The sequence below is a fragment of the Symphalangus syndactylus genome, chromosome 19 (genome assembly GCF_028878055.3).
Source record: "Symphalangus syndactylus isolate Jambi chromosome 19, NHGRI_mSymSyn1-v2.1_pri, whole genome shotgun sequence".
NCBI classification, from domain to species: Eukaryota; Metazoa; Chordata; class Mammalia; order Primates; family Hylobatidae; genus Symphalangus; species Symphalangus syndactylus.
Genome location: NC_072434.2, coordinates 54823693 through 54834051, shown reverse-complemented (window position 1 = coordinate 54834051; position 10359 = coordinate 54823693). Strand labels below are relative to the sequence as shown.

At 39.9% G+C, this 10359-nt stretch overlaps 1 protein-coding gene across 3 annotated transcripts in view; it reads right to left on the bottom strand.

Moving 5' to 3' along the window:
* Nucleotides 1-10359, bottom strand: part of DAB1 (DAB adaptor protein 1) — a 1047542-nt gene that overhangs the window by 898086 nt on the left and 139097 nt on the right. For all 3 annotated transcript variants that reach the window (XM_063613881.1, XM_063613879.1, XM_063613880.1), the window contains exon 2: nt 5064-5227. The gene's annotated coding sequence lies outside the window, so the exon portion shown is untranslated. The remainder of the gene's footprint in view (nt 1-5063; nt 5228-10359) is intronic.

The window sequence follows — 10359 nt, the reverse complement described above, 5'->3', positions numbered from 1 at the left end:
ATTATGCAATAAAATATTATCTATAGTCACCCTACAGTGCTGTAGAATACTAGAACTTTTTTCTCCTATCTAGTTGTAATTTTGTATCCATTAACCAAATTCACTATTCCCTCCTCCCTCCATCCTTCCCAGCCTCAGTAACCACAGTTCTACTCTCTACTTCTATAAAATAAGCTTGTTTAGCCCCCACATACGAGTGAGAACATGTGATGTTTGTCTTCCTGTGCCTGGATTATTTCATTTAATATAATGTCCTCCAGGCTTATCCATTTTCCTGTGAATGACAGGGGTTTGTTCTTTTTTACGGTTGAATACTATTCCACTTTGTATCTATATCTCATTTTTTATCCATTCATCTGTTGATGAATACTTAGTTTGATTCTGTCTTGGCTATAGTGAATACTGCTACAATAAACATGGGAGTGCAGACATTTCTTCATCTATGTCATTTTTGTCCTGGGCACATAGCTAAGCTACATTTACATTCCCCTAACAATTAAATTGGGCCATATAACTGAATTCTGGCCAATGGAATATGGGTGGAAGGGCTGTCTGCCATTTCCACAAATGGTCCCTCAACATCTCCCAAGTATGATCTTCCTCTCTCTTTCCCCATCTTCAGAGACCTTAGAGGCCACATGTTGAAGATGATGGTGACACAGATAAGATGGGGAAACCTAGCTTTCTGAATGGTTGTATTAAGTATCATAATTAACTTTTTAAAATCATGTTGTTGGTTAAGGCAGCTAGCACTACTCATCCTAACAAATACAGTGAGTGTCTGATTTACTCAATGGTCCCCAAACTAAGAAGCCTCAGATGGCACTTTGTGTATCTAGCCATTAATCTGTGGTTGGCCAGCATGCCCTTTCACAGAGGCCTGTGGGGATCTGTAGCTCCTAAAAATCAAGCCTAGTTTTCAGCACACAGTAGGGTTTATGTGGGTGTACGCTTATGTGTATTTATGGAATGAATGAAATCTTACAAGAGCGAGTGACTCCACCTGGCTGACACCTATGCAAGATTCACTCTGCCGTTTGAAGAGGATCCTCCATTGGCCTCTGTCCCCTGCTGCAGTTAAGAGCTTCATCCCCAGAACAAGCCCATTGCAACTATATAAGGCAGCTGTACACTGCTTCCCCATCACAAAAGCCCAAATGCAGGGAACAGCCCTTCTGAACAGAGGCTGTTGCACAGAGGAAAGTGGAGTTTCCCAACACAGTCATTTCTCTTCTCCTGCTGACGCTAATTACAGTTTGCTAAATGTAAACTGGCGAAACATCTCGCCCACCCAACAGTTCCAGAAATGGGCCCATTGTATTCATCGTAACCTAGGAAGAGAAAGCTGTTCTTCCTTCTAAGTCTTTTGTCTGTTTCCCCCGCCCTCCCACCCCCCCAGTACCTTTGGCAAACACAGAGAGGTATGCTCATAGAAGAGGGAAGTTTGGAACTGCAAATCCTCCCAGCCTCAGGACCTCTCTTTTGGTTGCCTGCTCGGCTACAAAGCTGGAGGTCTAAAGTGGAGGCGTGCAGAAGACACCATCTGGCTGGTAGGGGGTCTAATTACACATGTGTGCAGCCCTATGCGGCAGTCTGGGAATGCAATTATACAACTAATTATATTGAAACAACAAACTTGAGCTTCCATGAAGGGCCCCCGCCCATAGAACCATCATGTTGTCATTTTCATACACTGTCACTCCTTTCTTCTGTTCTAGCTTCACTTGTTGACTCTTCTCTCCCTATTAAAATCCTCCTCTTTTCAGGACACCATCAAGAGTCACCTCCTCAGTGAAGCCTTCCATGGTTTCATACCACCCATCCCTATCTGAATGAATGTATCTTTGTTCTCCGTTATCCCAGTATTTTGCCTGGGCTTCTGTCACACTACTTTCAATGTCTATACCTCAGTTATCAAATCAAAAAACAAGAGTCATCGATAAAATTTCAGAATATAAAAACCTCTATTTTACTTGTTGAATTCTTAGGAATAATAACTAAATGGTTTTAAAATATTAGTAGAAAGACGGTGGCTTTGAAATAAGAAGAATGGAGTTGGAGGATAAGTTGCTTCTAGTTGAATGACCTGGGCATGATTTATCATGTCTTTGCACCTCAGTTTCCCTATCTGTAAAATGGCAGTAATGCTGACTTTACTTCACTAAGCTGTTGAGTAGATTAAATTAGACTGTGCACATGAAAGCACTTTATAAATAACAAAATACAGTGTTTGTATTAGTTAGAGTAATCAAAAGCCCCAAGTGAATCTCTCCCTATCCTAAGGAACACTGCCACTACTGCTGGGTTAGACATCTCAGATCCCCAGAATCAGGCACAACAATATTCACTGTTTCTCTGTCTATAGAATAACGATCTTTCAATAAAAATCTCCAGAGACTTTCTAACAGTCATAATAACTTTAGCAACTCTTCAGTGGGTACCTACCTTCTGCTAAACATTTGCTAGGCATTTGCCGCATAAACAGAAGGAAAGAATTAGCCAGGCAGCCAGGCATAGGGTCAAGTCCCAGATTTGCAAATAAATATTTATGTGATCTTGAGAGAATTGCTTCACTTTTTGAATCTTTGCTTCCTTATCTATAAATCAGATATGACAGTACCTATTATGAAGGATTATTTTGAAAATTAAAATGTGAAAACCCACTTAAACTATGCAGATACAATACATGACATAGCAGGCACTCAACAAATATTAGCCCCTTTCCCTTTGAGCACCAAGACTCTAGAATTCCACAGTATAAAACATTCATATAAATAGATGTGTGGGGGATGATGGGTGGCTTCTAGCAGGGTGATGTCAGGGAAAGATTTAACCAGAATCTCCATTGCAATATCACATTGGGCCCCTGCATGCGTCTTTCACCCACTGTGCTCATCACCACAATATTTTACAGTGAACATTTAATTTGTTCTATATAAGGAAAGATTATTCTCAATGATGCATGTGATAAATATGCTGGCTTTAAACCTTTTAGAAATATTAAAGGTTTTACAGCTCAATGTTTGACAGGCTTGATTAATCCCTTCCCCACAGAAATATTCAGGAAGATAGCTGTGGTTGGGTTTTAAAGCTTCAAGAGCGTTCTTTGATAAAGGTAAAGAAAACGTAAAGAGCCTTTAAAAAGAGAGATTCTTGTGCCACACAAAATAGACAAAGAATAGGAAGACCCACAATGCTGCACAGTATGATAGAGAGTTGGAAGTCAGTGTGTGGGTGGGGTGAGGGGAAGCAGTGCTTTAAAACCTCTCTCCTTTAGAGGAGTTTTTAAATGAAAGGCACACATCCAGCCTGTCCACAGGACATTAGTCTAAGAGTTTTCTTCTCTGCTGGATTCCAAAATGGACGATGTGGGAGGGGGCACAGGGCAGACCAATGACAGTACAAACTTCAGAGAGGAATGAAATGGAATGTACCATGGCCCCTTCTCAGAGTCCTAGACTATAGAACAGCCTCCTACGTGCTTGTTCAGTTACCAGAGCTATTTCTTGCACAGACCTCTTCAATTCCCTCACTGGATGTTGAGCTCCTCTAAAGAAAAGGAAATATGTTTTGGCTAATTTCTCCCCTCAGCATCTAGCCTAGCTTTTGTACATAATAGGTGCCTCATAGGTGTTAAGCAGATAGAGTTGGCCTTTAATAAACCCTCTACAAAATTGTCTAATAACATAAGTAGTGAAAAAACTCCTACTTAAGAATGATGCTTACAAAATTACTAATAGATTCTACCTCCCTTCACCCCATGAAACAAAAGAAAACAGAGACAAAACCACAGAGACTTACTAATAAAACCTCACTCAGCAAACACCTATTGAGCACTATTACTAACCTAGGTGAGCTGGACATGGTTTCCAGCCTCCTTGCCTGGTAAAAGAAACCTGTCAGCATTGTGGTAGCTACTATAATGGAAGCATATTTGGAAAACCATGTAAGACAAAGGAAGGTACACCGAACCCAGTGTTTTTGTCCATGGGAGATGTTAGAAAAAGCTTTGAGAATGAATGTCAGACACTGAAGCCGAATGTTCGAGGACAATGCAAAGAGAGATTAAGGAAAGATGTACACTATATCATGCATACAGTTTTGATCTGTGAACTTCCATTGCAACTCCAAATAGAACGCTTGCTCTGTTAATCAACCTCCCTCACAGAATCTCAGAGTGTCAGCCCACTCTGCTCTGAGGTTTTCTTTGATATCCAGGTCAATCTCTAATACCAAGCCCTCTTCTATTTTTATGGAAGCATTTCCCAACAAGAACCACCAACATATTTGCCACAAGATATTATGGGGCAAAGGTGTAATTCAATTACGTGACTTAATCAATTCAAATGGCTAATGTACAAGAATCTCAGGATGTCATCCAGCTTTCAACTGAGGGCAAATAATTGTTCCATAATTTCTTAATTCTCCCACAAGACAGTTTAAATTAAAGGATGTCAATTTGCAAAGCCAGACTGCATTGTATTCTTAAATTGGGCCTGAAATAGCCACACGATGAAGGGTAATAAGGCAGAGAGCACAGCCCAGAGTGCCTGGTGCTGTGCAAAATTGTTTAATACGGTCAGACCCTTTAATCTTCATATCTATTGATGCAGAAAGCAGCATATTTCTGTCACTTATGATAAGAAACATTACTTTTTAAATTCCTTGGTGAGGCCTGCAGATCTTAGGCAGCCAAGATAGCAGGACTCTCTATTTCTCTTTCTGTGAACATTTCTTTTTTCCCTTAAATTGGTTTTATTCTAATCCATTTAGTCTCCAATCTAAGTCAGAGACAAGTAACCCTGAATGGAACCACACTGGAGGGGGACAAAGGCATGCGCCTTTCAGTTCTTAGATTCTGCTGGCTACCGCCTCATTGAATAAGTCAGTGATTAAACAAATAATGAACCTTGGGGTATTAACTACAGGAGAGGCAGTTCCGGAAAGGATGAGTATCAGAGCCGATTTTGAAAGAAACAAAATCACGCTCAAAAGTGGAGGAGAAGGTATTGGGAGGGGATGATTGGAAGTGTTTTCATGAAGTAGCCAAGCATTTTACTCACCAGTGTCCTAGAAAATAGTTCAGTCAATGTGTCCAGGCTGGGTGGGGGCGATCCTGGTGAAAGGTGGGGGCCCAGGGTCTGGACTGAAGAAGCTGGATGATGTCTTCCCAAGATTGCCAGGGCCACGAGTCAGGAATCGTCATGGAGAGAAGCCAAGGAAATAGCTGCAATGAAAAAACGATGTCAATTTTGAAGGCAAACCAAAGGAGAAAGAGGATAAAGTACAATGGTCATCACAATGGGGTTTGAAGTGAATGGTTCAGGGTGAAGTGTATGATTTGAAAGAGTGCATGGTACATGTGGGGTAGGTGGTCATGGGGCACAGAGAGCCACAGGACGTGGGCTGGGCTAAACAAAAGGGAACTTGTGAGGGTCTCTGTGCCTAGCACTGTGCTAGGCTATGGGAAGGACATGAATAAAAGCAAACATGCTCATTCATCTTTATTTTAAAATGTTGGACTAGGTTATACATACACAGGCTAAAATTTAAACGGTACAAATTGTATATTTTTCACTTGGATGAATCTATCTGTAGGATAAATACCTTAAAGCAGAATCATTGGATAAAGAAAACATATATTTTAAATTTTGATAGATATTGTCAAATTACCATTCAGAAAGTTCGTACAATTTTACATGCTCTTCAGAAAATGTATGAAGGAATGCCTTTTCCATATCCTCATTGCTATAGTTTGGATCTTTGTCCCCCAAACCTCATGTTGAAATTTGATACCCAGTGTAGGAGGTGAGGCCTAATGGCAGGTGTTTGGGTCACGTGGGTGGATCCCTCATGAAGAGCATGGTGCCAACCTCACAGTAATGAGTGGGTTCCTGCTCTGTGAGTTCCTATGAGAGCTGGTTGTCAAAAGGACCATGGCACTTCCCTCCCCTCTACCTCTTGTTTCCTCTGTAGCTGTGTGATCTTTGCACATGCTGGCTCCTTCTCCCCTTCCACCATGAGGAGAAGCAGTCAGAGGCCCTCCTCAGAAGCAGATGTTGGCACCATGCTTTCTGTATAGCCTGCAGAACTGTGAGTCAAATAAACCTCTTCTCTTTATAAACTACCCAGTCTCAGTTATTCCTTTATAGAAACACAAACAGATCAAGGACAGAGCTAATCACAGATGTTTATCTCAATAGATGTTAGATTATAAGCCATAATGATGCTAATATTAAGTGAATTATCATAGCATTTTAAGCATAGTTTTTAGTTTTTATATATACTAATCTATTTATTCCTAACAGCAAACCACTGATGTTGGTACTATTATAATTGTCATTAAACAGATAAAGAAACAGAAGTATAGAGAATGTAGAAAAATTGCTTATGACCACAGCTATGAAGGGCAGAGCCAGGATACTAGCCCTGGCACCCTGCAGTCCCTTGAAGTCCATACTCTTAACTGTTAGCTCTCATTTCAGGCAGTGGCTTATTATTGATGGTATATGTTATAACAGATACACACAAATAGGAAACCTGAGGGGTGTATGTGTGTACAGGAAATCAAACAGAGAGACCAGTTCTTTCTATTTTAATGAAAGCAGACACAGGCTATTAACTGGGGAAATGTTGGGCTATAGTGATTGATAAGCAGAACTCTAAGAAGAAAACATTAACAAAATATGTTCTTACTTTTTTTTCTACCCCTTTCACTAGAAAAAATTATTCTATATTGATGATGTGTTAGAAAGTCAGAGCTGCAAAATTGAAAGTATGGTGTGGCCAAAAGCACATGGCACTTTAAGTAACCCAGGCCTGAGTTCAAGTCCAAATTTAACTACTCTTGCTGGATTAGCTGAGAAATATTACATTAATTATCTGAGCCTCATTTTCTTCAAAAGAAAAAAAAATGAGTCTATAATCCCAGGAAAACATTATGATGACTAAAACCAAAATATAAATAGTACCAATCACTCAACAAATACAATTAATTACAAGCAATTTCTACCCTCCTGTTTACTCTTTCTGCTTCTCCTTAAAGTCCTCTGCTTTAATCAAATTAGCTTACTTTTTTTAAAAATATAGTAGAATTTTCCAGTCAGCTTTCATCTTTGCATTCTGCTTTCTCTTGCTGAAATAATTCATTAAGGAGTCCAGGTCTACATCAAATGCCACCAACTCCAAATTCCTAAGTGGTGTTATAGCCTACTATTCTTTTTTTTTTGAGACGAAGTCTCCCTCCATCGCCCAGGCTGGAGTGCAGTGGCATAATCTCGGCTCACTGCAACCTCCGCCTCCCGGGTTCAAGCAATTCTCCTGCCTCAGCCTCTGGAGTACCTGGGATTTTAGGTGCGCGCCACCATGCCCAGCTAATTTTGGTGTTTTTAGTAGAGACCGGGTGTTGGCCAGGCTGGTCTCAAACTCCTGACCTTGTGACCTTGTGATCCACCTGCCTTGGCCTCCCAAAGTGCTGGGGTTACAGGCATGAGCCACTGCACCCGGCATATTCTGCTACTCTTAACACATTTATCATCATACCACCAGCAGTTAACAAATTCTTTACTATGTACCAGGCACTGTTCTAAGCCCTTTGTATACTTCATATCTCATTTAACATTTCATAACTCATTTAACACTGTCTGTAAGTCACAGCTGCTGCTCTTATCACCTCTTAGACACTGTCATGAATGGCAGTCACTATTTGCATGTCTTTTCTGCACCGCTGGACTAAGGGATCTAAAGAGCAAAGATGCCATATTACACTGAAATATTAGTGTAATATTTAAACTTGTAGACTTTGGACTCAAAGAACCTGAGTTCTAGTCTTGGTCCTGATCCTACCAGCTGTGTGATATTTGACAAGTTACTGAATCTCTCCAGGCATGTATTTTAATTTGTAAAAGGGAGTGCTGATAATACCTACTTCAAAGTGTCATTGTGAGGCTTGAGTTTGCAGATGTCAGAATTTGAAACAGTGGTTGGCAAATGGTAAGTCTGGAAAATGTCAGCTTTTATTACTTAAAAACATGCAGAAGGTTTTCAATAGGTGCTCATCACTACTTTGTTTTCTTTTTTTTATCACCACCTTACATATGCTATTCCCTCTGCCTTTACTGCCTCCTCCCACCCTCACACATCATTCTACGGCCAACTTGAAGAACTCAAGGTCTGGGACTTCAAGATCAGCTCCAGTATCTCCAAAGCTTTCTTTGGTACTTTTCTTTCCAGGAAGAGCTTCTTCCATTGCACTGTCTATTACCCTTTATACCCAGTTTTTTTGTACCACTCATCTCATTGAGCCTATGCTGCAATTCCTTATGGCAATTCCTGCTCAGAATTGTGGGCTCCCTGCACATGGGGACTATGTCTTAATCCCTAATACTTAGCACACTACTGAAATAAGCCAGGTACTCACTAAGTGTCTATTAAATGAATAAATTGATGAATTAAACATAAATACCCGAATGATAACAGAAGTCACCAATTCTTAACTCACTACTGTATAATTTACTGAAAAGTCCTTCAATCTGCCAGTCAACGCATAGAAAAGACACTGTGCTAAAACTAAATGTTTTATAAAAATAGATGGGAGAGTGATGGAAGGAACTAGTTGCATTCCTATCAGTCACATATTCACTCACCACACTGGCAAGCTATTGATGCTTTAGTGATAGACATTGCAAAATGATAGAAGCACCGGTAATCTATAAACTCAAGACATTAACAGACTCTGTTTGCTGCTCAGATATAAGCAGAGCATTATGGAGAGAAGATAATAATTAACTCATAAGGAGAGGGGCAAGTAAACATTCTATTAAAAGGAGAAAAATCCCAAATGAATATAATCTCCTTCCATTACATTATAAGCATTAAAATTAATGGTGTTGGTTTTTCTGTGGTTTGATTAGTCATTGTATTTAACAAGCTGAAGTTAACTTCATAGGGAAAAAAATATATTAAATGTGCGAGTGTCTCAGGAAACTTCATTTTCTGAGTGAATAGCCAAGTTGATGCACATCACCAGAATGTCTGACAATCAGTTTTCCATACTGGTATGTTCTAAATAGGAAAAGAAACCAACTCTTCATTTAAATTGTATTGCAAATCACTTCTTGCCTGCTGAAAGGCATTCAGCTGCAGTAGGTGGCTTTCACTGTAGGGCTCTGACCACGACATTGGATGATTAATGCTAATTTGAAATGTTTTCTTTGAGTGGGGGATGGGCACACAATCTTGGTTCATATGAGGCTGAGGAAATTTTATGGTGGGTGACTGACTCAAAGGCCAACAGCATATTTGCCATCAGATAAAAATGCACATTCACAAACATACCAAGACAAGTCAATTACTCCCCGATTCACCATTCCCTGGGTCCCTTTGTGTAAAGAAACCTATTTATACTCCCCATCAGATGGATATACAGAATCATAGTAAACAAGCCCTCGATTCCACTATTCTATACTGTATTTCCCAGGGCACCTTCCATTGTGGAAGTCATTAGTTTTGGTCTTTTTGTTCCCGATTTATCAAAACAGACATTTTGCTAGTGACTTCAGTTTTACTCCTAGACACCAAACGGTTAGAAGACACAATTTTTGGCCAATTGAAAAAAGAAACTAAATGTGCTTTGCAATCTTTCGGTGAGGTGACTAAGAATTTGTTCTTCTCTACCTTGATGACTAATTGATAGATAAATATAAAATCAGTGCTCAAAAGCGTATTATTCTTTCCCCCTTTCTTACTTTAATTGTTCAAAGAAACAAACCTATCCTTGTGTTTTATCACCAATAGAATAGACTTAAATCAGATAGTGTACAAATGAGAAAATTAATCTGCATCAACATCTGAAAAAATATATAAATTAAATTAATACGTCCATCATATTTTACTTGTCAAATCAGTAATACTCTTTAAAAAGTAAATAATACTTAGTGTGGGCAAGGGTTCTGGGGACAGATTCTCCTACACTCCTCTGTGGGTAGCCCTGTTCCTAGGTGCCCATTCACAGGGAGCATGCCCATTGCACATTGGTGTCATTGATGGCAAGGAGTGTGTGATGGAGAGTTGGCAGTGCCTGAGCTCAGAACGTCTGGCATGGAATCCTGCCTCTAGCACATTTTACTGTATTATCCTGGGTGAGTTTCCTTCCTTTCACGAGCTTGAGTTTCCTACTTTTCTGGGTTGTGGTGAGTATTTGAGGTAAACTAACTTGCAGCACAGTGCCTGTCGTAAAGTAGGCACTCTATAATCAGGAACTATTACTGCAGCGTCTTTGAAACCTGTTTCTGTGCTTTCAGTGTTTTCCTACTATGCTGGGCATGACCATCAGTAAGTACTTGAGCTATTGCTTATCAG